The sequence below is a fragment of the Anolis sagrei genome, chromosome Y (assembly GCF_037176765.1).
Source record: "Anolis sagrei isolate rAnoSag1 chromosome Y, rAnoSag1.mat, whole genome shotgun sequence".
Classification (NCBI taxonomy): domain Eukaryota; kingdom Metazoa; phylum Chordata; class Lepidosauria; order Squamata; family Dactyloidae; genus Anolis; species Anolis sagrei.
Window position 1 is genome coordinate 68,213,510 of NC_090035.1, and position 24,150 is coordinate 68,237,659.

The 24,150-nt window shown below is 49.4% G+C and overlaps 1 long non-coding RNA gene across 1 annotated transcript in view; it reads left to right on the forward strand.

Annotated features, from left to right (window-relative positions):
• Nucleotides 1-412: 412 nt before the first annotated feature.
• The window catches only part of LOC137095451 (uncharacterized), a 29,443-nt gene continuing 5,705 nt past the window's right edge, over nucleotides 413-24,150 (forward strand). Inside the window, exon 1 of the long non-coding RNA XR_010908846.1 lies at nucleotides 413-483. This is a non-coding gene — a long non-coding RNA (uncharacterized lncRNA). The remainder of the gene's footprint in view (nucleotides 484-24,150) is intronic.

A 24,150-nucleotide genomic window follows, 5' to 3' on the forward strand; every position in this document is an offset into this window, starting at 1 on the left:
CTGCTCCAACTCCCAGAGCAGGCAATGCTGCTAGACCAGCCCAGCGTGAGCTGCCTGCCGGGAGCTAAAGCCAGGAGGGCCGAGTGGAGAAGGGGAGCCCAGCTCTGCTTCTTCCTCCTCCCCAGCCTCCTGCTCCTCCTCCTCCCCCAGACACCGGTGCCCAGCTCTCCCTCCGGCTTTGACGGCGCCCATTTATCCGGCCCTTTCTTGCTGCCCTTGGGAGGGGCAGCCCTTCAGGGCACGGTGACCCAGCGCGGGCCGGATAAATGCCCCTGGGGGGCCACATACGGCCCGCGGGCCTTAGTTTGGGGACCCCTGTTCTAGAATATAAAAAGACATTTTTACTCCCCGCCTGGCCCCGCCCATCCTCGAGTATATAAGGCCCCTGGGCGGGGCCAGCCTCCAGTCCTCTATCCGCCGCTTGGGCATCAGCTGGAGAACCTTAGTGCGAGCTTCTGTATTATCTGGATTGCTCCTATTCTGGTTCGTTTTGCTATTCTGTCTTTGATTCTTCATTGATCCTTAACTGGTTCCTAATAGGCAGGGCTTCCATTTCTTTGAAAGTGCGCCGATTGCCCCAATGTTTTACCTCACACTAATGGGTATTCCCTCTGCTTGGCTTGCCTAGGAGAGGGACACCTCTCGTAGGCTTGCCCCGTTTGCAGGGCCTTCACACCTCATAATAATAATAATAATAATAATAATAATAATAATAGTGAGTCCAGGCTTAAGGTGGCCTTATATGTAAAGCCCCTTCTACTCCCAAGCAGCCAATGTCTGCCGATTTCTTGCACTTACCTTTCTGGCTAATTGCGGCGTCAGGGTGCTCCCCTCAAAAAGTAGGCGAAAAAACTGAGGAACAAGGGCCGCCAAGATGGCCGCCAGGGCCCTCAGCCTAACCAGAGCCTGATTAAAAAGGCGGGAACTCCATCTAGTGCCATTTCGCAAGCCGCTTCTGAGCCTCCGTCTAGAGTGCAGAGAGAAACCCTGCTCCCCCTGCCGGCCTCTGAGCGGTTACTGCAGTCTTTTATGGAGCCCCTCTCTTCTTTATTATTACTATCATTCTATTCTTATTGTTAAACTGTGTTACTGGTTTTGATTTTTGCCGGGACTGCACTACGTATCAGGCCGGTAAGGGTGTTTACCGCCTCTTGTGAGGGGGGGGGGGGGGGGCAATTGTTTGGCTTGAATGGGTGCGCTATGTCTATCTCTGGGCTTGCCTTTCCCTTCTGTGCCTCAGAGAGACATATGATACCCTCATTGTCGTTCGTGAGGAGAAAAACCCTGAGCTAAAGGGGCAACTAGTTGCTCCCTGAAATGCTGCTTTAAATGCTCTTCCAACTGCACCACCTGGTGGCTGATATTGCTATGTCGCACATCAGCCTCTTCTCGTCCACGCTCTCCAGGGTTGGGAGCGCGTTGTCGGGCTTCGCAGAGACTGCGGCTCAGGGACCTGGCTGTCGCGGTTTGTTTGCCGCTGCCGTTCTCATCGAGACCTTATGTGCTGGCTCAGGCCAGATTATCGCGCCCGGGACTTTGGCTCCCTGGCAATGCCCCAAGAGTCCCGCTCTGTGGGCCTAGGGCTACAGCTGCGCACCCGTCGTTGCCCTCCATTGCACCGCCTCTGGTGATCCCACCCAGGGGGTCCAGGGCTGGAGTTGCTTGCCCGAGACTGCGGTCCCGTGGCTACCCTCCATGGCGCTGCCCCCAACAATCCCTCTCAGCGGATCTAGGGCAAGAGCTGCGCACCGAGACTTCGGTCCCCAGGCTGCCCTCCATGGCGCCGCCCCCAGCGATCCAGCCGAGTGGATCCAGGGCTAGAACTGCGTGCCCGAGACTTTGGTCCCGTGGCCACCCTCCATGGCGCTGCCCCCAGCAATCCCGTCGAGGAGATCCAGTTTGGTCTTTATCAGTCTTTAGATGAGGGTGGCAGTGGTGTCAGTAAGTGAGTGAAGGTAGTGCAAGTCCCATCATCCAAAGTCCATCCCCTATCAAACTGCAGCAGGATGTAGAGTGGATCATGGGGGCTCTGTGTGCCAAACAACACCAGGACGTAACGTGGGTCATGAGAGGTCTATGTGCCAAGTTTGGTGTTCATCCGTCATTGGATGAGGTTTGCAGAGGTCTCAGAATGTGAGTAAAGGTACTAGAAGTTCCATCATCCATGGTCTGTCGTCCTCCAAACTGCTCCAGGATGTAGAGTGGGTCATTGAAGCTCCATGTGCCAAGTTTAGTCTTGATTAGTCGTTGGCGAGGGTCTCAGTGGTCTCAGGAAGTGAGTGAAGTGACTGCAAGTCCCATGATCCATTGTAAATTCTTCAAAACTGCACCAGGATGTAGAGTGGGTCATGCTGGGTCTCTGTGTAAATTGTGGTCCTGATCCATCATTGTTGGCAGTTGTAATGGTGTTAGGAAGGGAGTGCAGGTATTGGAAGTCCCATCGTCCATGGTGCATCCTTCTTCAAACTGCACCTGGATGTAGAGTGCGTCATGGAGACTCAGTGTGCCAAGTTTGGTATTTATTGGTAATTGGATGAGGGTTGCAGTGGTCTGAAGAATTGTGCAATGGTACTGCAAGTCCCATAATCCACGGCCCATCCCCGGGCAAACCACACCAGGACGTAAAGTGGGTCATGAGAGGTCTATGTGCCAAGTTTGGTCCTGATCAGTCATTGGATAAGGTTAACAGCGGTCTCAGAATATGAGTGGTGGTACTGCAAGTCCCATCATCCATGGTTCATACTCCTCCAAACTGCAGTAGGATGTAAAGTGGGTGATGGGGGCTCTGTGTGCCAAGTCTGTTCTGTATTGGTAGTGTTCTGACCCAGCCCCCGGCCTTTCCTTTCCTCTCTGTCATCTCGGAATGTTGGATTTGAGACTGGCCAATCAGAGACCATATGCAAATTTCCTTCTCATGTCCCCGTTTCTGCCATGAACTCTTTTCTCCACCAGGAGCTCCTCTTGAAGCTGGCCAATCAGAGACCATATGCAAATAGCACCACTGCGGCAGCCAATCCAAATGTTGGAACTTTCAGGCTGGCCAATCAGAATGCTGGCACATACACCGCCACACTTTTGTCCTCCACATACAAACTTTCACCTTTATTATATACTAGCTTGGGGACCCGGCGTTGCCCGGGTAATTAGAGAAAGTGGGTAATGGCGGTTCTGTATGCCAAGTTTGGTCTTTATTGGTCTTTGGATAACGGCTGCATTATTTTCAGGAAGTGAGTGAAGGTACTTGAAGTCCCATCATCCATGGGCCATCCTCCTACAAACAGCAGCAGGATATAGAGTGGGTCATGGGGGCTCTGTGTGCCAAGTTTGGTCTTTATCAGTCATTAGATGAGGGTGGCAGTGGTGTCAGTAAGTGAGTGAAGGTAGTGCAAGTCCCATCATCCAAAGTCCATCCCCTTTCAAACTGCAGCAGGATGTAGAGTGGATCATGGGGGCTCTGTGTGCCAAGTGTGGTCTTGATTGGTCATTAGAAGAGGGTTGCAGCAATCTTCGGAAGGGAGTGGAGGTACTTGAAGTCCCATCATCCATGGTCTGTCCTCCTCCAAACTGCACCAGGATGTAGAGTGGGTCATTGGAGCTCCATGTGTCAAGTGTAGTCTTGATTAGTCATTGGCGAGGGTCTCAGTGGTCTTAGGAAGTGAGCAAAGGTACTGCAAGTCCCATCATCCATCTCCAAAGTTTTCCAAACAACACCAGGACGTAATGTGGGTCATGAGAGGTCTATGTGCCAAGTTTGGTCTTGATCCGTCATTGGATGAGGTTTGCAGAGGTCTCAGAATGTGAGTGAAGGTACTGGAAGTTCCATCATCCATGGTCCACCCTTCTCCAAAACTGCAGCAGGATGTAGAGTGGGTCATGGGGGCTCTGTGTGCCAACTTTGGTCTTGATTGGTCATAAGATGAGTTTTGCAGCAGTCTTGGGTAGTGTAGGTACTTGAAGTCCCATCATCCATGGTCTGTCGTCCTCCAGACTGCTCCAGGATGTAGAGTGGGTCATTGAAGCTCCATGTGCCAAGTTTAGTCTTGATGAGTCATTGGCGAGGGTCTCAGTGGTCTCAGGAAGTGAGTGAAGTGACTGCAAGTCCCATCATCCATTGTTAAATTCTTCCAAACCGCACCAGGATGTAGAGTGGGTCATGCTGGGTCTCTGTGTAAATTGTGGTCCTGATCCATCATTGTTGGCAGTTGTAATGGCCTTAGGAAGGGAGTGCAGGTATTGCAAGTCCCATCGTCCATGGTGCATCCTCCTTCAAACTGCACCTGGATGTAGAGTGCGTCATGGAGACTCAGTGTGCCAAGTTTGGTATTTATTGGTAATTGGATGAGGGTTGCAGTGGTCTGAAGAATTGAGCAATGGTACTGCAAGTCCCATAATCCACGGTCCATCCCCGGCCAAACCACACCAGGACGTAAAGTGGGTCATTAGAGGTCTCTGTGCGAAGTTTGGTCCTGATCAGTCATTGGATAAGGTTAACAGCGGTCTCAGAATGTGGTGAGTGGTGGTACTGCAAGTCCCATCATCCATGGTTCATAGTCCTCCAAACTGCAGTAGGATGTAGAGTGGGTGATGGGGGCTCTGTGTGCCAATTTCGGTCTGTATTGGTAGTGTTCTGACCCAGCCCCCCCCCCCCCCCCCCCGGGCTTTCCTTTCCTCTCTTTGTCATCTCGGAATGTTGGATTTCAGGCTGGCCAATCAGAGACCATATGCAAATTTTCTTCTGTCATGCCCCGTTTCTGCCATGAACCCTCTTCTCCACCAGGGGCTCTTCTTGAAGCTGGCCAATCAGAGACCATATGCAAATAGCACCACTGTGGCAGCCAATCCGAATGTTGGAACTTTCAGGCTGGCCAATCAAAACGCTGCCACATACACCGTCCGCCCTCCCTCCACAATTCCTCTGTCCGATACAAACAAACACTCTTCTTTATTATATACTAGCTTGGGGACCCGGCGCTGACCGGGTTATTAGAGAAAGTGGGTAATGGCGGTTCTGTATGCCAAGTTTGGTCTTTATCGGTCATTGGATTAGGGTCGCAGTGGTTTCAGTAAGTGAGTAAATGTACTGCAAGTTCTATCATCCATGGTCAACCCTCCTCCAAACAGTATCAGGATGTAGAGTGGGTCATGGGTGTTCTGTGTGCCAAGTTTGGTCTTGATTGGACATTAGATGAGGGTTGCAGCAGTCTTGGGAAGGGAGTGGAGGTACTTGAAGTCCCATCATCCATGGTCTGTCCTCCTCAAACGTGCACCAGGATGTAGAGTGGGTCATGGGGACTCTGTGTGCCAAGTTTGGTCTTGATCCGTCATTGGCGAGGGTCTCAGTGGTCTCAGGAAGTGAGTGAAGTGACTTCAAGTCCCATCATCCATTTCCATATTTTTCCAAACTGCACCAGGATGTAGAGTGGGTCATGTGGACTCTCTGTGCGAATTGTGATCCTGATCTATCACTGTTGGCAGTTGTAATGGTCTCAGGAAGGGAGTGCAGGTATTGCAAGTCCCATCGTCCATGGTGCATCCTCCCCCAAACCGCACCAGGATGTAGAGTGTGTCATGGAGACTCAGTGTGCAAAGTTTGGTCTTTATCGGTAATTGCATGAGGGTTGCAGTGGTTTCAAGAATTGAGCAAAGGTACTGCAAGTCCCATAATCCAAGGTCCATCCCCGGCCAAACCACACCAGGATGTAAAGTGGGGCATGAGAGGTCTATGTGCCAAGTTTGGTCCTGATCAGTCATTTGATGAGGTTAACAGCGGTCTCAGAATGTGAGTGATGGTACCGCAAGTCCCATCATCCATGGTTCATCCTCCTCCAAACTGCAGTAGGATGTAGAGTGGGTGATGGGGGCTCTGTGTGCCTATTTCGGTCTGTATTGGGAGTGTTCTGACCCAGCCCCCGGCCTTTCCTTTCCTCTCTTTGTCATCTCGGAATGTTGGGTTTGAGGCTGGCCAATCAGAGACCATATGCAAATTTCCTTCTCATGTCCCCGTTTCTTCCATGAACTCTTTTCTCCACCAGGGGCTCCTCTTGAAGCTGGCCGATCAGAGACCATATGCAAATAGCACCACTGCGGCAGCCAATCCGAATGTTGGAACTTTCAGGCTGGCCAATCAAAACGCTGGCACATACTCCTCCCGCCACACCGCCACACATCCGCCACATACAAGTTTTGACTTTTATTATATGTACTAGCTTGGGGACCCGGCGTTGCCCGGGTTATTAGAGAACGTGGCTAATGGTGGTTCTGTATGCCAAGTTTGGTCTTTATTGGTCTTTGGATAACGGCTGCATTATTTTCAGGAAGTGAGTGAAGGTACTTGAAGTCCCATCATCCATGGCCCATCCTCCTACAAACAGCAGCAGGATATAGAGTGGGTCATGGGGGCTCTGTGTGCCAAGTTTGGTCTTTATCAGTCATTAGATGAGGGTGGCAGTGGTGTCAGTAAGTGTACTGCAAGTCCCATCATCCAAAGTCCATCCCCTTTCAAACTGCAGCAGGATGTAGAGTGGAACATGGGGGCTCTGTGTGCCAAGTGTGGTCTTGATTGGTCATTAGAAGAGGGTTGCAGCAATCTTTGGAAGGGAGTGGAGGTACTTGAAGTCCCATCATCCATGGTCTGTCCTCCTCCAAACTGCACCAGGATGTAGAGTGGGTCATTGGAGCTCCATGTGCCAAGTTTAGTCTTGATTAGTCATTGGCGAGGGTCTCAGTGGTCTCAGGAAGTGAGCAAAGGTACTGCAAGTCCCATCATCCATCTCCAAAGTTTTCCAAATAACACCAGGACGTAAAGTGGGTCATGAGAGGTCTATGTGCCAAGTTTGGTCTTGATCCGTCATTGGATGAGGTTTGCAGAGGTCTCAGAATGTGAGTGAAGGTACTGGAAGTTCCATCATCCATGGTCCACCCTTCTCCAAAACTGCAGCAGGATGTAGAGTGGGTCATGGGGGCTCTGTGTCTTGATTGGTCATTAGATGAGTTTTGCAGCAGTCTTGGGGAGTGGAGGTACTTGAAGTCCCATCATCCATGGTCTGTCGTCCTCCAAACTGCTCCAGGATGTAGAGTGGGTCATTGAAGCTCCATGTGCCAAGTTTAGTCTTGATGAGTCATTGGCGAGGGTCTCAGTGGTCTCAGGAAGTGAGTGAAGTGACTGCAAGTCCCATCATCCATTGTCAAATTCTTCCAAACCGCACCAGGATGTAGAGTGAGTTATGCGGGCTCTCTGTGTAAATTGTGGTCCTGATCCATCATTGTTGGCAGTTATGGTCTTAGGAAGGGAGTGCAGGTATTGCAAGTCCCATCGTCCATGGTGCATCCTCCTTCAAACTGTACCTGGATGTAGAGTGCGTCATGGAGACTCAGTGTGCCAAGTTTGGTATTTATTGGTAATGGGATGAGGGTTGCAGTGGTCTCAAGAATTGAGCAATGGTACTGCAAGTCCCATAATCCACGCTCCATCCCCGGCCAAACCACACCAGGACGTAAAGTGGGTCATGAGAGGTCTATGTGCGAAGTTTGGTCCTGATCAGTCATTGGATAAGGTTAACAGCGGTCTCAGAATGTGAGTGGTGGTACTGCAAGTCCCATCATCCATGGTTCCTAGTCCTCCAAACTGCAGTAGGATGTCGAGTGGGTGATGGGGGCTCTGTGTGCCAAATTTCGTCTGTATTGGGAGTGTTCTGACCCAGCCCCCTTTGGCCTTTCCTTTCCTCTCTTTCTCATCTCGGAATGTTGGATTTGAGGCTGGCCAATCAGAGACCATATGCAAATTTCCTTCTGTCATGCCCCGTTTCTGCCATGAACCCTCTTCTCCACCAGGGGCTCCTATTGAAGCTGCCCAATCAGAGACCATATGCAAATAGCAGCATAGTGGCAGCCAATCAGAACGCTGCCACAAACTTTTCCGCCCTACGTCCTCCCTCCACATACAAACACTCTTCTTTATTATATACTAGCTTGGGGACCCGGCGCTGCCCGGGTTATTTGAGAAAGGAATTGTGTATCAAGGTTGGTCTTTATCAGTTATTTATATGACTCGCAGTTGTCTCAGGAAGTTAGTGAAGTTACTATGAGTCCCATTATCTGTGGTCCATCCCCCTCCAAACTGCTCCAGGATGGAGAGTTGGTCATGGGGTTTTTGTGTGCCAAGTTTGGACTTGATCGGTCATTAAATGAGTGTTGCAGAGATCTTGGGAAGTGAGTGGAGGTACTTGAAGTCCCATCATCCATAGTCTGTACTCCCCAAACCTCACCAGAATGTTGAGTTGGCCATGGGGGGCTCTATGTTCTAAGTTTGGTCTTTATTGGTTTTTGAATGAGTGTCGCTATGGTTTCAGGAAGTGAGTGAACGTACTGTAAGTCCCATCATCCATCGTCCATCCTTCAAACAGCACCGGGATGTAGGGTGGGTCATGGAGGCTGTGTGTGCCAAGTTTGGTCTTGATTGGTCATTAGATGAGGGTTGCAGCAATCTTGGGAAGGGAGTGGAGGTACTTGAAGTCCCATCATCCATGGTCTGTCCTCCTCGAAAGTGCACCAGGATGTAGAGTGGGTCATGGGGACTCTGTGTGCCAAATTTGGTCTTGATCAGTCAGTGGTCTCAGGAAGTGAGTGAAGTGACTGCAAGTCCCATCATCCATTGACAATTTTTTCCTAACCGCACCAGGATGTAGAGTGGGTCATGCGGATTCTCTGTGTAAATTGTGGTCCTGATCCATCATTGTTGACAGTTGTAATGGTCTTAAGAAGGGAGTGCAGGTATTGCAAGTCCCATCGTCCATGGTGCATCCTCCTCCAAACTGCACCAGGATGTAGAGTGCATCATGGAGACTCAGTGTGGCAAGTTTGGTCTTTATTGGTAATTGGATGAGGGTTGCAGTGGTCTCAGGAATTGAGCAAAGGAACTGCAAGTCCCATAATCCATGGTCCATCCCCGGCCAAACCACACCAGGACATAAGGTGGGTCATGAGAGGTCTATGTGCCAAGTTTGGTCCTGATCAGTCATTGGATGAGGATAACAGCGGTCTCAGAATGTGAGTGATGGTACTGCAAGTCCCATCATCCATGGTTGCAGTCGGTCTTGCAGGCTCTGTGTGCCAAGTGTGGTCTGTATTGGTAATTTTCTGACTCGGCCCCCCCTGGCCTTTTCCTTTCCTCTCTTTGTCAGCTTGGAATCTTGGAATTGAGGCTGGCCAATCAGAGACCATATGCAAATTTCCTTCTCATGTCCCCGTTTCTGTCATGAACTCTTTTCTCCACCAGGGGCTCCTCTTGAAGCTGGCCAATCAGAGACCATATGCAAATAGCACTGCTGCCCAGCCAATCGGAATCTTGGAATTTCAGGCTGGCCAATCAGAGACCACAGCGGTAGCCAATCAGAACGCTGCCACATACACCGCCCGCCGCCCTTCCTCTGTCCGATACAAACACTCTTCTTTATTATATACTAGCTTGGGGACCCGGCGCTGCCCGGGTTATTAGAGAAAGTGGATAATTGCGGTTCTGTATGCCAAGTTTGGTCTTTATTGGTCATTGGATAACGGCTGCATTGTTTTCAGGAAGTGAGTGAAGGCACTTGAAGTCCCATCATCCATGGTCCACCCTCCTCCAAACAGCAGCAGGATATAGAGTGGGTCATGGGGGCTCTGTGTGCAAAGTTTGGTCTTTATCAGTCATTGGATGAGGGTGGCAGTGGTTTCTGTAAGTGAGTGAAGGTACTGCAAGTCCCATCATCCAAAGTCCATCCTCCTTCAAACTGCAGCAGGATGTAGAGTAGGTCATGGGGGCTCTGTGTGCTAAGTTTTGTCTTGATCAGTCATTGGATTAGGGTCACAGTGGTTTCAGGAAGTGAGTAAAGGTACTGCAAGTCCCATCATCCATGGTCAACCCTCCTCCAAAACTGCAGCAGGATGTAGAGTGGCTCATGGGGGCTCTGTGTGCTAAGTTTTGTCTTGATTGGACATTAGATGAGGGTTGCAGCAGTCTTGGGAAGGGAGTGGAGGTACTTGAAGTCCCATCATCCATGGTCTGTCCTCCTCGAAAGTGCACCAGGATGTAGAGTGGATCATGGGGACTCTGTGTGCCAAGTTTGGTCTTGATCAGTCATTGGCGAGGGTCTCAGTGGTCTCAGGAAGTGAGTGAAGGGACTGCAAGTCCCATCATCCATTGTCAAATTCTCTGTGTGGCTATTTCGGTCTGTATTGGTAGTGTTCTGACCCAGCCCCCTTTGGCCTTTCCTTTCCTCTCTTTGTCATCTCGGAATGTTGGATTTGAGGCTGGCCAATCAGAGAGCATATGCAAATTTCCTTCTGTCATGCCCTGTTTCTGCCATGAACCCTCTTCTCCACCAGGGGCTCCTATTGAAGCTGCCCAATCAGAGACCATATGCAAATAGCACCACAGCGGCAGCCAATCAGAACGCTGCCACATATCCCTCCGCCCTACGTCCGCCGCACTTCTGTCCGTCGCATACAAACTTTGACTTTTATTATATATATAGATATAGATAGATATAGATAGATATATAGATAGATAGATACAGATATAGATTGGTCATGGGAGTTCTGTGTGCCACGTTTGGTTCAGTTCCCTCATGGGTGGAGTTCAGAATGCTATTTGATTGTAGGTGAGGCTGAGAGTGTGTGACCCATCCAATGTCTTTATATGTTTGAGCGGGGATTCTAACTCTGTTGTAGTTGTTGTTTGCCTTCAAGTCATTCCTTGGTTTGCCTCTGAGGCTGAGAGTGTGTGACCCATCCAGTAGCCTTCTATGCTTGAGTGGGGATTCTAACTCATTGTTGTTGTTGTTTGCCTTCAAATCATTCCTTGGTGTGCCTCTGAGGCTGAGAGTGTGTGACCCAGCCAATAGCTTTCTATTCTTGAGTGGGGATTCTAACTCATTCTTGTTGTTGTTGTTTGCCTTCAAGTCATTCCTTGGTTTGCCTCTGAGGCTGAGAGTATGTGACCCATCCAATAGCTTTCTATGGTTGAGCAGGGATTCTAACTCTGTTGTTGTTGTCATACCTTGGTTTGACTCTGAGGCTGAGTGTGTGAACTATCCAATGGCTTTATATGTTTGAACGGGGATTCTAACTCTGTTGTAGTTGTTGTTGTTTGCCTTCAAGTCATTCCTTGGTTTGCCTCTGAGGCTGAGAGTGTGTGACCCATCCAATAGCCTTCTATGCTTGAGTGGGGATTCTAACTCGTTGTTGTTGTTTGCCTTCAAGTCATTCCTTGGTTTGCCTCTGAGGCTGAGGGTATGTGACCCATCCAATGGCTTTCTATGGTTGAGCAGGGATTCTAACTCTGTTGTTGTTGTCATACCTTGGTTTGACTCTGAGGCAGAGAGTGTGTGAACCATCCAATGGCTTTCTATGGTTGAGCGGGGATTCTAACTCTGTAGTAGTAGTAGTTGTTGTTTGCCCTCAAGTCATTCCTTGATTTGCTTCTGCGGCTGAGACTGTGTGACCCATCATTGTGTGAGCCCACAGTGCTCTCTGGAGGGAAGTGAACCAGAACTCTCAAACCCAATGCCCACCAACCCTGTCTCATGTTTTCTGTTGGGTCAAGGGAGTCCTGTGTGCCAGGTTTGGTTCAATTCCATCATTGGTGGAGTTCAGAATGCTCTTTGATTGTAGGTGAACTATACATCCCAGCAACTACAACTCCCAAATGACAAAATCAGGTTTTCTTAGTAATGGCCACTCCTTGGGTCAGTAGGTGTCTTGTGCCCAAATTTGGCGACAATGCGTCCAGTGGTTTTTGAGTTCTGTTAATCCCACAAACAAACCTTTCATTTTTATTTCTGTAGATGATGATGATGATGATAAACTTTATGTTAATAATAGTAATACTAGTGAATGCATAGAACCAGGTTGTGGGAAGGGGCCCCCTAGGCGATCCAGACCCACCCCCCTGCCACGACCCAGCTCATTCTCTGGGGCTTGGCAGCTGGTTCTGTGCTGAGTTCCTTGAGAGAGGAGAATGGGGCCAGGGAAGCCCCAGAGAGTGTTGCGGATTGCAGCTCCCATCATTCTTCACAGGTCTGCTCCTATGGAGAGCAGAGATGCCATCATGGAGGAACATAGGCCTTGCATTGGTGACATCGAAGGACTTGATGGTTGATTGACAAGGTGTCAACTGAGGCCTTATCCAAGGCTGTGGCCTTATCCAAGGTGTGAGACATGGATCTGAGTCAGTCTACCTGACATTGAGCTACTGGCCAACTACACCACATTTGTTGCTGTGAATTTTCTGAACTGCCTGGCCGTTTTCCAGAAGCATTCTCTCCTGACGTTTCACCTGCATCTATGGCAGCATCCTCAGAGGTTGTGAGGTCTGTGGGAAACTGGCAAGTGAGGTTTATATCCCTGTGGAATGAGGTCCAGGGAGGGAGAAAGGACTCCTGTCTGCTTGAGGTTGCAAGTGTGAAGGTTGCAATTAGCCCCCTTGATTGGCATTGAATAGCCTTGCAACTTCAAAGCTTGGTTGGAAGAGACCTTATGGGCCATCCAGTCCAACCCCATTCTGCCAAGAAGCAGGAATATTGCATTCAAATCACCCCTGACAGATGGCCATCCAGCCTCTGTTTAAAAGCTTCCAAAGAAGCAGCCTCCACCACACTCCGGGGCAGAGAGTTCCACTGCTGAACAGCTCTCACAGTCAGGAAGTTCTTCCTCGTGTTCAGATGGAATCTCCTCTCTTGTAGTTTGAAGCCATTGTTCCATTGCGTCCTAGTCTCCAAGGAAGCAGAAAACAAGCTTGCTCCCTCCTCCCTGTGGCTTCCTCTCACATATTTATCCATGGCTATCACATCTCCTCTCAGCCTTCTCTTCTTCAGGCTAAACATGCCCAGCTCCTTAAGCTCTCTACTTTGCTCTCCGCACTGGCCCGCCCCCTTCTTCATTCTGAAGCTGAATGTGGACCAGGGAGGACACTCAAGGTCTGTCTCTGGGCCCTTGGGGGGTGGCAGCTCCCTTGCCTTGGCACCCCCAGCGCCTCTTTGCCCCTGAGTCAGGATCCCCCCCCCCCAGGTTGTTCCCCTGGGCTGGGGGTTGGTGGTTTAGCAGGGCTCTGCCAGCCTGCCTTCCTCCCTTGTCTCCTCCCCTGGCTTTGCCTGGTTTTGACTTTTTGAAGCTGTGAAAGGACATCCTCTTAAACTTCTTTTAACTGTTACAGGGCAAAGCCAAAAAAGCAAAGACAGAACCAAATTCCCTTGTAGGAATGGTCATTAATATTTCAATAAAAGGCAAGACACAAAGTTATAATAAACTGGGTTAAGGCCAGTGTGATTCGCTTTATTTTCAGTTCAATTGCTTCCTTGATAGGACTTCAAATGATAGGACTTGTTTGGCCCCTCCCCCACCCTGTTTCTTTCACCGCTAGGCATGTTGGCTGTGGGGCCTTTCTGCCCTGGCTCAGCGCTTATGGATCTGACCTGCCTGTTAGGCCAAGCGCTGGCGGCACACCCTCCATCCACCCTTAGGAGCTTCTTGGCTGGCCTCCTGGTTGCCTGATGATGCCAGTTGCTTGTGGACAGGACATCACTGTGCACGTGGCAGTCGTCCATCTTGGCTGCAGCAGCCATTTTATATACTGAAGCCATCTATAGCCCCATGGCTGGCAGCCATTTTATGGTGGTTGACTGACACCGAGACAGCCACTTAATTACACAGTGGCTGCACGACCTAGGCTGTTTTGGACAGCACATAGATGAAAGTGAATCACACCAATTACTCACCAGGTTTTTACTGTTTTAAGTTATGAATAAATTAGCCACAACGCATGTTACTATCATTCGTCACAAATGCATGTTGGTTTTATTTAAAAACACATTTATAAACCCTTGGGCTGTGAGGACTGAAGACCGACAGATCGCAGGTTCGGATCTGGGGAGAGGCTGATGAGCTCCCTCTATCAGCTCCAGCTCCTCATGCGGGGACATGGAAAAAGCCTCCCGCAAGGATAACAAACATCAAACCATCTGTGCCTCCCCTGGTCAACGTCCTTGCAGACGGCCAATTCCTTCTGTGGCTAACTAAGGTTTTATTTCTAATTTTATTTATTTATTTGCTTTTTTAACCATTTTTACAACACAATGTCAACAATAATGACTGTCAATATATGGGATTGTGGGGCAGCTGGCTGAGTGTCAGCTGCATTAAGATCACTCTGACCAAAAGGTCATGAGTTCGAAGCCAGCCCGGGTTGGAGTGGGCTTCCAACCAATTGTGTAGCCTGTTGTTGACCTTTGCAACCCAAAAGACAGTTGCATCTGTCAAGTAGGAAAATTAGGTACCACCTTGTGTGGGGAGGCTAAATTAATGAGGCCATAAAAAGACTCCAGCAAAGCACTTCAGCAAAACCATGAGGGGAATGCGGAAGTACTTCATCAGTGTCGCAGATGGAGGATGAAAGAGACAGCTCCCCTGGCAGCCAAGAAAAATTAAATAGCCTCTGTGTATGTCTGTATACGTTGTATGTCAAATTGGCATTGAATGTTTGCCATATATGTGTACATAGTCCCCTGCGGAGTGAGAAGGGCGGGATGTAAATACTGTAAATAAATAATAAGCATACACAATATTATAAAATAAATAAAGTTACTCCTGGTCACTGAAGCCATTCCATATGCTGTATTGATTGGCAGCAGCCATTGCACTGAGCTCCAGGATAACCCAAACAGCAAAGTAAAAAATACATTTTATTTTGGAAAACATTCAGTCCACCTACGTCCATTGAAATAAATCACCAGTGGTGACCCTGGAGCCTCAAAGGCCACCACTAGCATGTTGTCTCTAGCCCTGTCTCCAGGATGAGACGCTATTGAGTTTTAAATTTATTTTAACCAGCCAAAGGTCAGCTCTGGTCAAATATATCACTCTGACCAAATGGGGCAACCGTGTGTGTGTGTGAGATGACATCACAAAACAAAAAAGGCTTGGCCTGACACTACAACTTTAGAACAATTTTCCTTTTTTGTTTAATTAATCTATAAAAGTCACTGAGGGCGTGGTTAAACAAACTAAATATATAAACCCTGCCGACGGGTTTGTCAAACTGAAGGAGGCAGCGTGAGATGACGATGCAATGGGCCAATCTTTATATCCGAAAATGTATGAGGCCCCCCATTCTCATTAATTTTTGTCATTAGCCCATGGTAGTCTTAGGCAACTGAAAGTTGTTAACAGAATCCAACTAGACATATATAGGACTGATCTCAGTTAACTACAGCATGGAAATCACCAGATAGTATTATAGGGCTTTATGGCTGACATGTTTTGAAGTGTCTACTTCAGAGCTTATAAATATGTGTGTGTGTGTGTAATAAGTATCCCGTACGTCCTGGAAAGGGGAAAACGTTAATTAATTTTAAATTTTGCAGATCAGGCTTTATCTGAAATGGAAACCATAACGAAAAACCATTAACAATTAGCGAGCTGTGGCCATATTATGTAGCCTTAAATCATTTTTCGATTGTATCGGCCCCATAGCTGGGGGCCTTCACAAAGGGAAGAAGGATCAGGGCTCTCTCTTAGTAATATAGTGTCTCCTGGGTTGAGGAGTAAGCCCCAGAACAAAGGCTAATGACTGAGAAAGCTCTAAACATTACAGATCTTGGTCAGAACCCATAAAACATGCAAGAGACAAAGGGCTCCACCATCCAGTGACGGATGCGACACGAGCACCTACTCGCTTAGGGCCATTACCCAATCTATTCAAATGGTTTTTATTTTGTGACAGCTGCTTTTCTTACCATGATATTTGCTGGCTGACAAATATTAATGTTGGACAATGGTCATTAAGGCCCTTCTTTATGGGCTTGAGATACACAACTTGAGATATATTTATATCCATCGGGGCCGCCCAAATATCAAACGATCAGGCGGGAATACGATTCAACCCCGAGAGAGTCACAAGTGAAACCCATTCATATCATTTTCTTCTAACAACCAACTGGTTTCATGAACAGGGGCTTTGGTCACGTATGGAGGTCCCCTCACCTTTTGGTATAGTGCTTTTGCTATGCCCACAGGGACAAGTATCAAGCTCACTGGAGTCCCCTAGATGACCATTTAGGGCCTATTAATGGTCACAAGTGAATGAAGAGATGCAAGAGGCTGATGTTGGGATGGTTGTATCCCTTTATTGTTGCAGCCAGGGGCAAATCCCCATCCGATGTTCTGGTCAACTATATTTCCATGCCGTGGGTGGCATGTTGGTGTGATGTCGGGAAGCTGGCTGAATAAAGGTGAAAGCCAGGTGTTTTTTGTGATGACCCAAGAAAAAGGGGACACTGCCTACACGGTGGTTCGATTCGAGACAGATGGTATCCAGCTTTCTGATTTCGCCAACACGTTTGGTGATTGGAGGCTGTTTTGGAGATGCCCGGTCATCGATTCCTTGCCGTGGGTGGCATGTTGGTGGCGATGTCCAGAAGCTGGCTAAATCAAGATGGGAGCCAAGTGTTTTTTGTACTGACCCAAGATAAAGGGGGCTCACTGGCTATACAGTGGTTTGACTTGAAACAGATGGTATCCATCTTTCTGATTTTACCAACACGTGTGGTGTTGGGAGACGGTTTTGAGATGTCCCGGTCATCGATGATTCCATCGATGATTGGGAGGCGCTTCATCTTCATTGCTACTTCATAACTGATTTTGCATCAACACCAGTGGTCCTCATCCTTCCGAATGCCGCGACCCCTTAATACAGTTCCTCATGTTGTGGTGATCTCCAAACATCTATATCAGGGGTCCTCAAACTAAGGCCCGGGGGCCAGATGCGACCCTCCAAGGTCATTTACCCGGCCCTCACTCAGGGTCAACCTAAGTCTGAAACGGCTTGAAAGCACACAACAACGACAACAATCCTATCTCATGGGCCAAAAGCAGGCCCACACTTCCCATTGAGATACTAATAAGTTTATATTTGTTAAATTTTTCTTCATTTTAATTATTGCATTGTTTTAAAGTGATTTTTGCACTACAAATAAGATATGTGGTATGCATAGGAATTCATTCATGTTTTTTTCAAATTATCATTTGGCCCTCCAACAGTTTGAGGAACTGTGACCTTGGCCCTCTGTTTAAAAAGTTTGTGGACCCCTGATCTATATAAATAAAAATGTAATGTTCGTTTGTGGGATTAACATAACCCAAAAACCACTGGACGAATTGCCACCAAATTTGGACACAATACACCTACTACCCCAAGGAGTGACCATCACTAAAAAAATGGATTTTCTAATTTGGGAGTTGTAGGTGCTGGGATTTATAGTTCACCTACAATCAAAGAGCATTCTGAACTCCACCAATTATGGCATTGAACCAACACGTGGCACACAGGACTCCCATGACCAACAGAAAACACTAGAAGGGTTTGAGGGGCATTGACCTTGAGTTTGGGAGCTGTAGTTCACCTACATTCAGAGAGCACTGTGGACTCAAACAGTGATGGATCTGGACCAAACTTGGCATTATTTTCATTGCTACTTCATAACTGTGATTTTGAATCTACACTAGTGGTCCTCATCCTTCCGAATGCCGCGACCCCTTAATACAGTTCCTCATGTTGTGGTGACCTCCAAACATCTATATCAGGGGTCCTCAAACTAAGGCCCGGGGGCCAGATGCGACTCTCCAAGGTCATTTACCCGGCCCTCACTCAGGGTCAACCTAAGTCTGACTTGGAAGGTGGCGGTGCCCGGCTCCAGGCACTGGCCTGCCCCCTTCCTCATTCTGAAACACAACTTCGAGGGAGGAGGGCGCGCAGAGGTCTGTCCCGGGGCACGTGGGAGGGGGCTTGGTGGCTCCCCCCGGTTGCCCTCTCTGGCCCAGCTTGGATCCGCTGCCTGGGTGGGAGGTGGCTTGGCTCCCAGTCCCCGTCGCTTTCTCCTCCTCAAGGTGGTCTTTCTCCATTATCCCTCCTTATTCCTTTCTAGTGAGGGCTTGCTGGGGCTCGGCCTTTCCTCCACAGAGGAATGCTTTTGTGGCCTGCAGGCCAGGCTGTCCCACTCAGGGTGTTGTGACAAAATGGGGCGCAACAGACGTGTGCCCGCAGCCAAATGGCTGCGTTGAGCCATGACCGGTTTGCCTGCCTGTTTGGTGGCCACCTCTGCTACCTGGCTGGCAGCCATCTTAGCCACATGGTCGGCTGCTATTTTGATGGCATGGTCGGCAGCCATTTTGATGGCATGGTCGGCAGCCATTTTGATGACATGGTCAGCAGCCATTTTGACGACATGGTCGGCAGCCATTTTGTCTCGGGACCAGCTGCCAATGTATTATATAGACCGGATAGCCGCCTTCCCCCCCCCCCCCCCGTTTCTTATTACCTCTGACAGTTGAGTTTTCTGTTCTGAATGTAGTGTCAATTGGCCCAGAGTTTTGTAAAGTATATAAACTTTATATACTCAAACAATCATTACAATTTTGTTGATATAGATATATAATTTTAAACAACAATGATACAAATAAGTCATAAAGGCTGAGGCCTAGGCCTGGAGTTTACATTTTAAGATATATTTGTCAAAATATAGCTTCACCATGTTCCACAACCCATAACAAATCGGGCAATGCGATATTATAATTACAATAATATTATTATAATAATAACAATAATATAAACAAATACAGGAGAGTTTGATCAATATGGATACCAAAACTCCAGTATTCTTATTCTTATTATTCTTATTATTATTATTAACTTTATTTGTACCCCGCTAGCATCTCCCGAAGGACTCGATGCGGCTTACACGGGCCGAAGCCTTAAAACACAATACAATAGAAAACATAACACAACAATAGACAAGCAAATCAAACAATTAAGCAAATAACCACAATAACAATACATCAAGACACTATTAAAACTGGTTCGGCCAGCGCAATGGGGTACAGAGTTAAAAGTGCTGAGATGGCAGGAGGAACGTAGGATTAGAGGTGTGGTGTGCAGCAACATTAGTAGTGCTAAAGTGCATCTAGGACTTGGGATGGGGATTCCTAATCTGCGAAGGCACATCGGAACAGCCAAGTTTTTAGGTTCCTTCTGAAAACTGCCAGAGTAGGGGCCTGACGAAGCTCTTTTGGAAGGGCATTCCAAAGTCGGGGGGCTGCCACAGAGAAGGCCCTGTCCCGCGTCCCCACCAAGCGCGCTTGCGACGTAGGTGGGATCACGAGCAGGGCCTCCCCAGATGACCGGAGTGAGCGTGTGGGTTCGTAGATGGAGATGCGGTCACGCAGGTAGGGTGGTCCCAAACCGTTCAGGGCTTTGTAGGTGAGCACCTTGAATTGGGCTCAGAAAATAAATGGCAGCCAGTGGAGCTCCTTGAACAAGAGGGTTGACCTCTCTTGATAATGAGCTCCAGTTAGCATCCTGGCTGCTGCCCGCTGGACCAATTGTAGTTTCCGAGCCGTCTTCAAGGGTAGCCCCACGTAGAGCGCATTGCAGTAATCCATTCTAGAGGTGACCAAGGCGTGGACCACCCCGGCCAGATCCGCCTTCACGAGGTACGGTCGCAGCTGGCGCACAAGTCTCAATTGTGCAAAGGCCCTCCCGGATACCGCCGACACCTGAGCCTCAAGTGTAAGCGAAGAATCCAGGAGGTCACCCAAACTGCGGACCTGTGGCTTCAGGGGGAGTGTAACCCCGTCCAACACAGGTTGCCACCCTATACCCCGATCCGGTTTACGATCGACCAGGAGGACCTCTGTCTTGTCGGGATTGATCTTCAGCTTGTTCTTCCTCATCCAGATCGACACAGCGGCCAGGCACTCGTCCAGCACCCGAGGAGCCTCCTTGGAATTAGGTGGAAAGGAGTAGTAGAGTTGTGTGTCATCCGCATAAAGATGGCACCCAACTCCAAAACTCCGGATGACCTCTCCCAGCGGTTTCATGTAGATGTTGAAAAGCATGGGCGACAAGATAGAGCCCTGCGGGACCCCACAGGTCAAAGGCCAGGGGTCCGAGCAGGCGTCTCCCAGCTTCACCATCTGGGTACGTCCCTCCAGGAAGGACCGGAGCCACGACAAAACCGTGCCCCCAAGGCCCATCCCAGAGAGACGACCCAGAAGGATACCATGATCGATGGTATCGAAAGCCGCTGAGATGTCCAGGAGAACCAGCAGGGTCACACTCCCCCTGTCCAGCTCTCTGCGGAGGTCATCCACCAAGGCGACCAAGGCTGTCTCGGTGCCATGACCAGGCCTGAAACCAGACTGTGCCTGATCTAGGTAGTTGGTATCGTCTAGGAAGCCCTGGAGCTGCGAGGCGACCACCCGCTCCAGCACCTTACCCAAGAAAGGGAGGTTGGAGACTGGCCTGTAGTTATTCAGCACCATGGAGTCAAGGGAGGCTTTTTTGAGGAGTGGACGAACCACTGCTTGTTTCAAACCAGATGGAAAAATCCCTTGCTCCAACGAAGCATTGACAATCAATACAAACCAGTCAACCAGCCCCTCCCTGGCTGATTTAATGAGCCAAGATGGGCATGGGTCTAGAGGTGAGGTGGTCGCCCTCACAGCCCCAAGAACCTCCTCTACGGTTTCAGGAAGAACAAGCCTAAAAGAATCCCACAAAATTGGACAAGCAGATGCCTCCGTCACCTCTTCTGGCACTGCGATAGAAGTGGAGTCAAGCTCGAGACGTATCTGAGCGACTTTATCTGCAAAATGGTGTGCGAAATCGCAACACCGAGCTGCTGGGTCATCAGTGAGCTCCTCCACCACAGGTGGGTGGAGGAGTTCCCCCACGACCCGAAACAGCTCCGACGATCTATTTGCTGCAGACGCTATACGGGTGGTCGTGAATGATTTCCTGGCCACCTGTATAGCCACGGAGTATGCCTTCAGAGAGGCTTTAGCCCGTGCTCGATCAGACTCGACTCGAGATTTCCTCCATTTGCGCTCTAGCCCCCTTCTCGCATGCTTCATCACAGACAGCTCCCTGGTGAACCAGGGAGATGGCCTGTCACGGCGCAACAAGATGGGGCGTTCGGGTGCGATCGCATCTAACGCCCTGGACATCTCCCCATTATAGAGAGTTACCAAGGCGTCGATGGAATCGCCAGGCTCCAAGGCAGGAAGAACCCCAAGATTCCTCAGGAAACCACCCGGATCCATCAGTCTCCTAGGGCGGACCATTTTAATCTGTCCTCCACCCCTGCGGAGGTTAAGAGTCGCAGCAAGTCTAAAACTGATCAGATAATGATCAGACCATGACACCGGAAGGATGTTTTGATCTTCCACTCTAATCATTTCGTTGTCCGCCACGAAAACAAGGTCAAGAGTATGTCCAGCTTGATGAGTGGGACCAGATATTATTTGTGACAGTCCTATTGTCGTCATGGTGGCCATAAAGTCCTGAGCTGCCCCAGATAGGGTGGTCTCGGCGTGGATGTTAAAGTCTCCCAGCACCACCAGGTGCTGGGAGACCAAGGCCAAATTAGAGACCACCTCCGCTAGCTCAGACAGGGAGACTACTGGGTCGTGGGGTGGGCGGTACACCAGCAGAAACCCCACACTGTCACGGCTCCCCACTTTCAAGTGGACACACTCAAAACCAGAAGCCTGCGGAACAGCGCATCTGATCACGGCGATGGATTGCCGAAAGACTACTGCGACCCCTCCTCCCCGCCCCCCTTGTCTGGCCTGCTGATGCACTCCGAAACCTGGTGGACACAACTGAGTGAGATTTACTCCCCCCAGCTCGTCCAACCAGGTCTCGGTGATGCATGCCAGATCCGCCCTCTCATCCAGGATCAAGTCCTGGATGGCCGCGGTCTTACCATTAACGGATCTGGCATTAATCAGCAGGACCTTAAGACCAAGGGGGTTGCCAAGGAGCCTACCACTACCCACCTTTCCCAGGGTCGCAAGGACTCTGTTGCGCTTCTCCCTGGGATATCGGTGACCTGCAGATCTCCTCCCCCACACGACTTGAATGGCACCCCCTTCCTCCGGAACCCTCCCCCCCCCCTGCATGGCCGGGATCTGTAACTAGTCAGCTCTCAGAAGAAGGAGTCGGGCTGGGGAATAATCTCCCTTGGGCGTTGGGAAGGGATGTTTCTGATGATGAGGTAGATAACGAAACATCAAGGGAGCTGAGTGGACTGAATAAGGGAAGGGTTCTCGAGCGAAGGAGTGTAGCTGGTTGAGTGGGGGCGACCGGGACAGATGGAGTCTCAAAATTATACGAACCAGGAGGGGGGCCCTAACCGGTGAGCTAGTTGTGGATGCACGGGGACCTGATGGGGTATGGCAAGAAGGAACCCCGGAGGCAAATAAGGGGCATATCTGAGGGTCCACAACTACCCTCCTAATGGTAATGCCCCATTTCTTTAAGTCATAGCGCTTTGCCATAAGCTCTCCGAGCCATGAATTGTCTTCTGGTGTTATTTGAAGACGGGAGGAACGGTCAGATGATTGGTAGTCCCTCCATAACCACATTATGGCTTCTAGTCTTATTTCCTGTGGTCTTTTACCCAGGATTTGGGCCAAGGAGTTACAAACTGCCCTCTTAGAGGTCCATCTGCCTCTGTTAACCATTTGGTCCGCAATGTCCACCGCAAACATGTCAGTTTGTAGATGTTGATCCTTAGCACAGGCTGCGGTTGGCTGAACCAAAAGATCTGTTGTTGTATTATTGATCGTCCTCTGAGCGGCCTTCACAGACCGCTGCCACTCCACGATGTTCTCAATCCTATGACTGCCCGAAAGTTCTCCCCTTCCCTCAGTCCACTCATCATTCATTCCTCGTTCAGCCCCAAGATCCCCAAGATCCGACGTGCCTTTCTCCCCATTTTGGCACAAGTCCTTAGCTAGATCTGCACACAAAGAGTTCTCAGTCTTTGGGGGAAAGGATTGCACAGGGATTCCTGAGAAAGAGGCAAAACCTCTAAGGAGGTGGTCCATTTTCTCGTTTAAAAACCTGAGTTGTAATAACACATGATTAAACGATTCCCTCAGGAGGTCGTAAAAGTGCAAAAGATCATTCTTCGCATGAGGCTCTGCTTCATCCATTCCTATGTCTAAAGGTAGCTCTCACAACACTCAATCTGGGCACTCCCACTCGCTTCAATCACATTCACTACCAACACAACCAGCCACTCCCAGGCACTCCAAGGATCCACACCCTCCTCTCTCTCCCACAATACACTCTACCAGCCACACTAACCTACGCTCGCACACACTAAACTAACCACACCCAGTAATCATGCACACTTCCTATGTCACACTCTACACCCACTCCCACAAATCACTCGGGCAGTTAGACTAAGCCGACTCACTCTCTCACTAGACTAAACACACCCAACAAACATCCACTCCTTCCTATGAATCACTATATCACAACCCTAAACACATTCGGCTACCATCCGCACCTTCCTATATAGTATTTCTATGTCACAGACAGGCTCATGCGCTCTCCTGGGCCTCTTCCCTGACCCACCCCAGCAATCCAATCCTCTGATATCAAACCTATGAATCACTATGACCTCCTAACATGCACTCAGCAATTAAAACCAAACAAACAACATACAACATATAGCCAACTATCCTAAATCTAAGACCAAAATAACACTAGCCAAAAAGAGAAAGTGGGAAAATAAAGTAAGAATAAAATAATAAACAAAACAAAAACATAAAACAATAAAAGAGTCAGATGGCGATAAAATTCCTTCCCAGTGCACTTAAACCAGCAGCTTCCTGGAGCTCTTCAGCCCCTTCTCGGTGCAAGAGGGTCGACAAGGGCCACAGCTGGCTGGAGCAGTCTTCACCCCACCCAGATGACAAGGGAGGGGGTGACGGCGGAGTAGCTGGTGCTCTCTCTGGGCCCCTTCCTAGATGGGATGGAGGGGCTGGATGAGCTGGATGAGCCTCCCGATGGAAGGGAGGCGGCGGGACATGGCGCAGCGCTCTACCCACGGCCCCTTCCCGATGGACGGAGGGGCCGGAACGAGTCGCGAACAGCCGGCTCTCTTTCACCCCTCCCAGGTGACGAGGGAGGGGCAGAGGCAGTGCAGCCCGGCGCTCTTCTTGCCTCATAACTGATCCCCCCCCCCCCCCCCGTTGCCTAATATATGGATACATCCATAGATGGGTGATAAGACAAAACGGTGGGTGAAATCGATGGGGTTTTTTGGA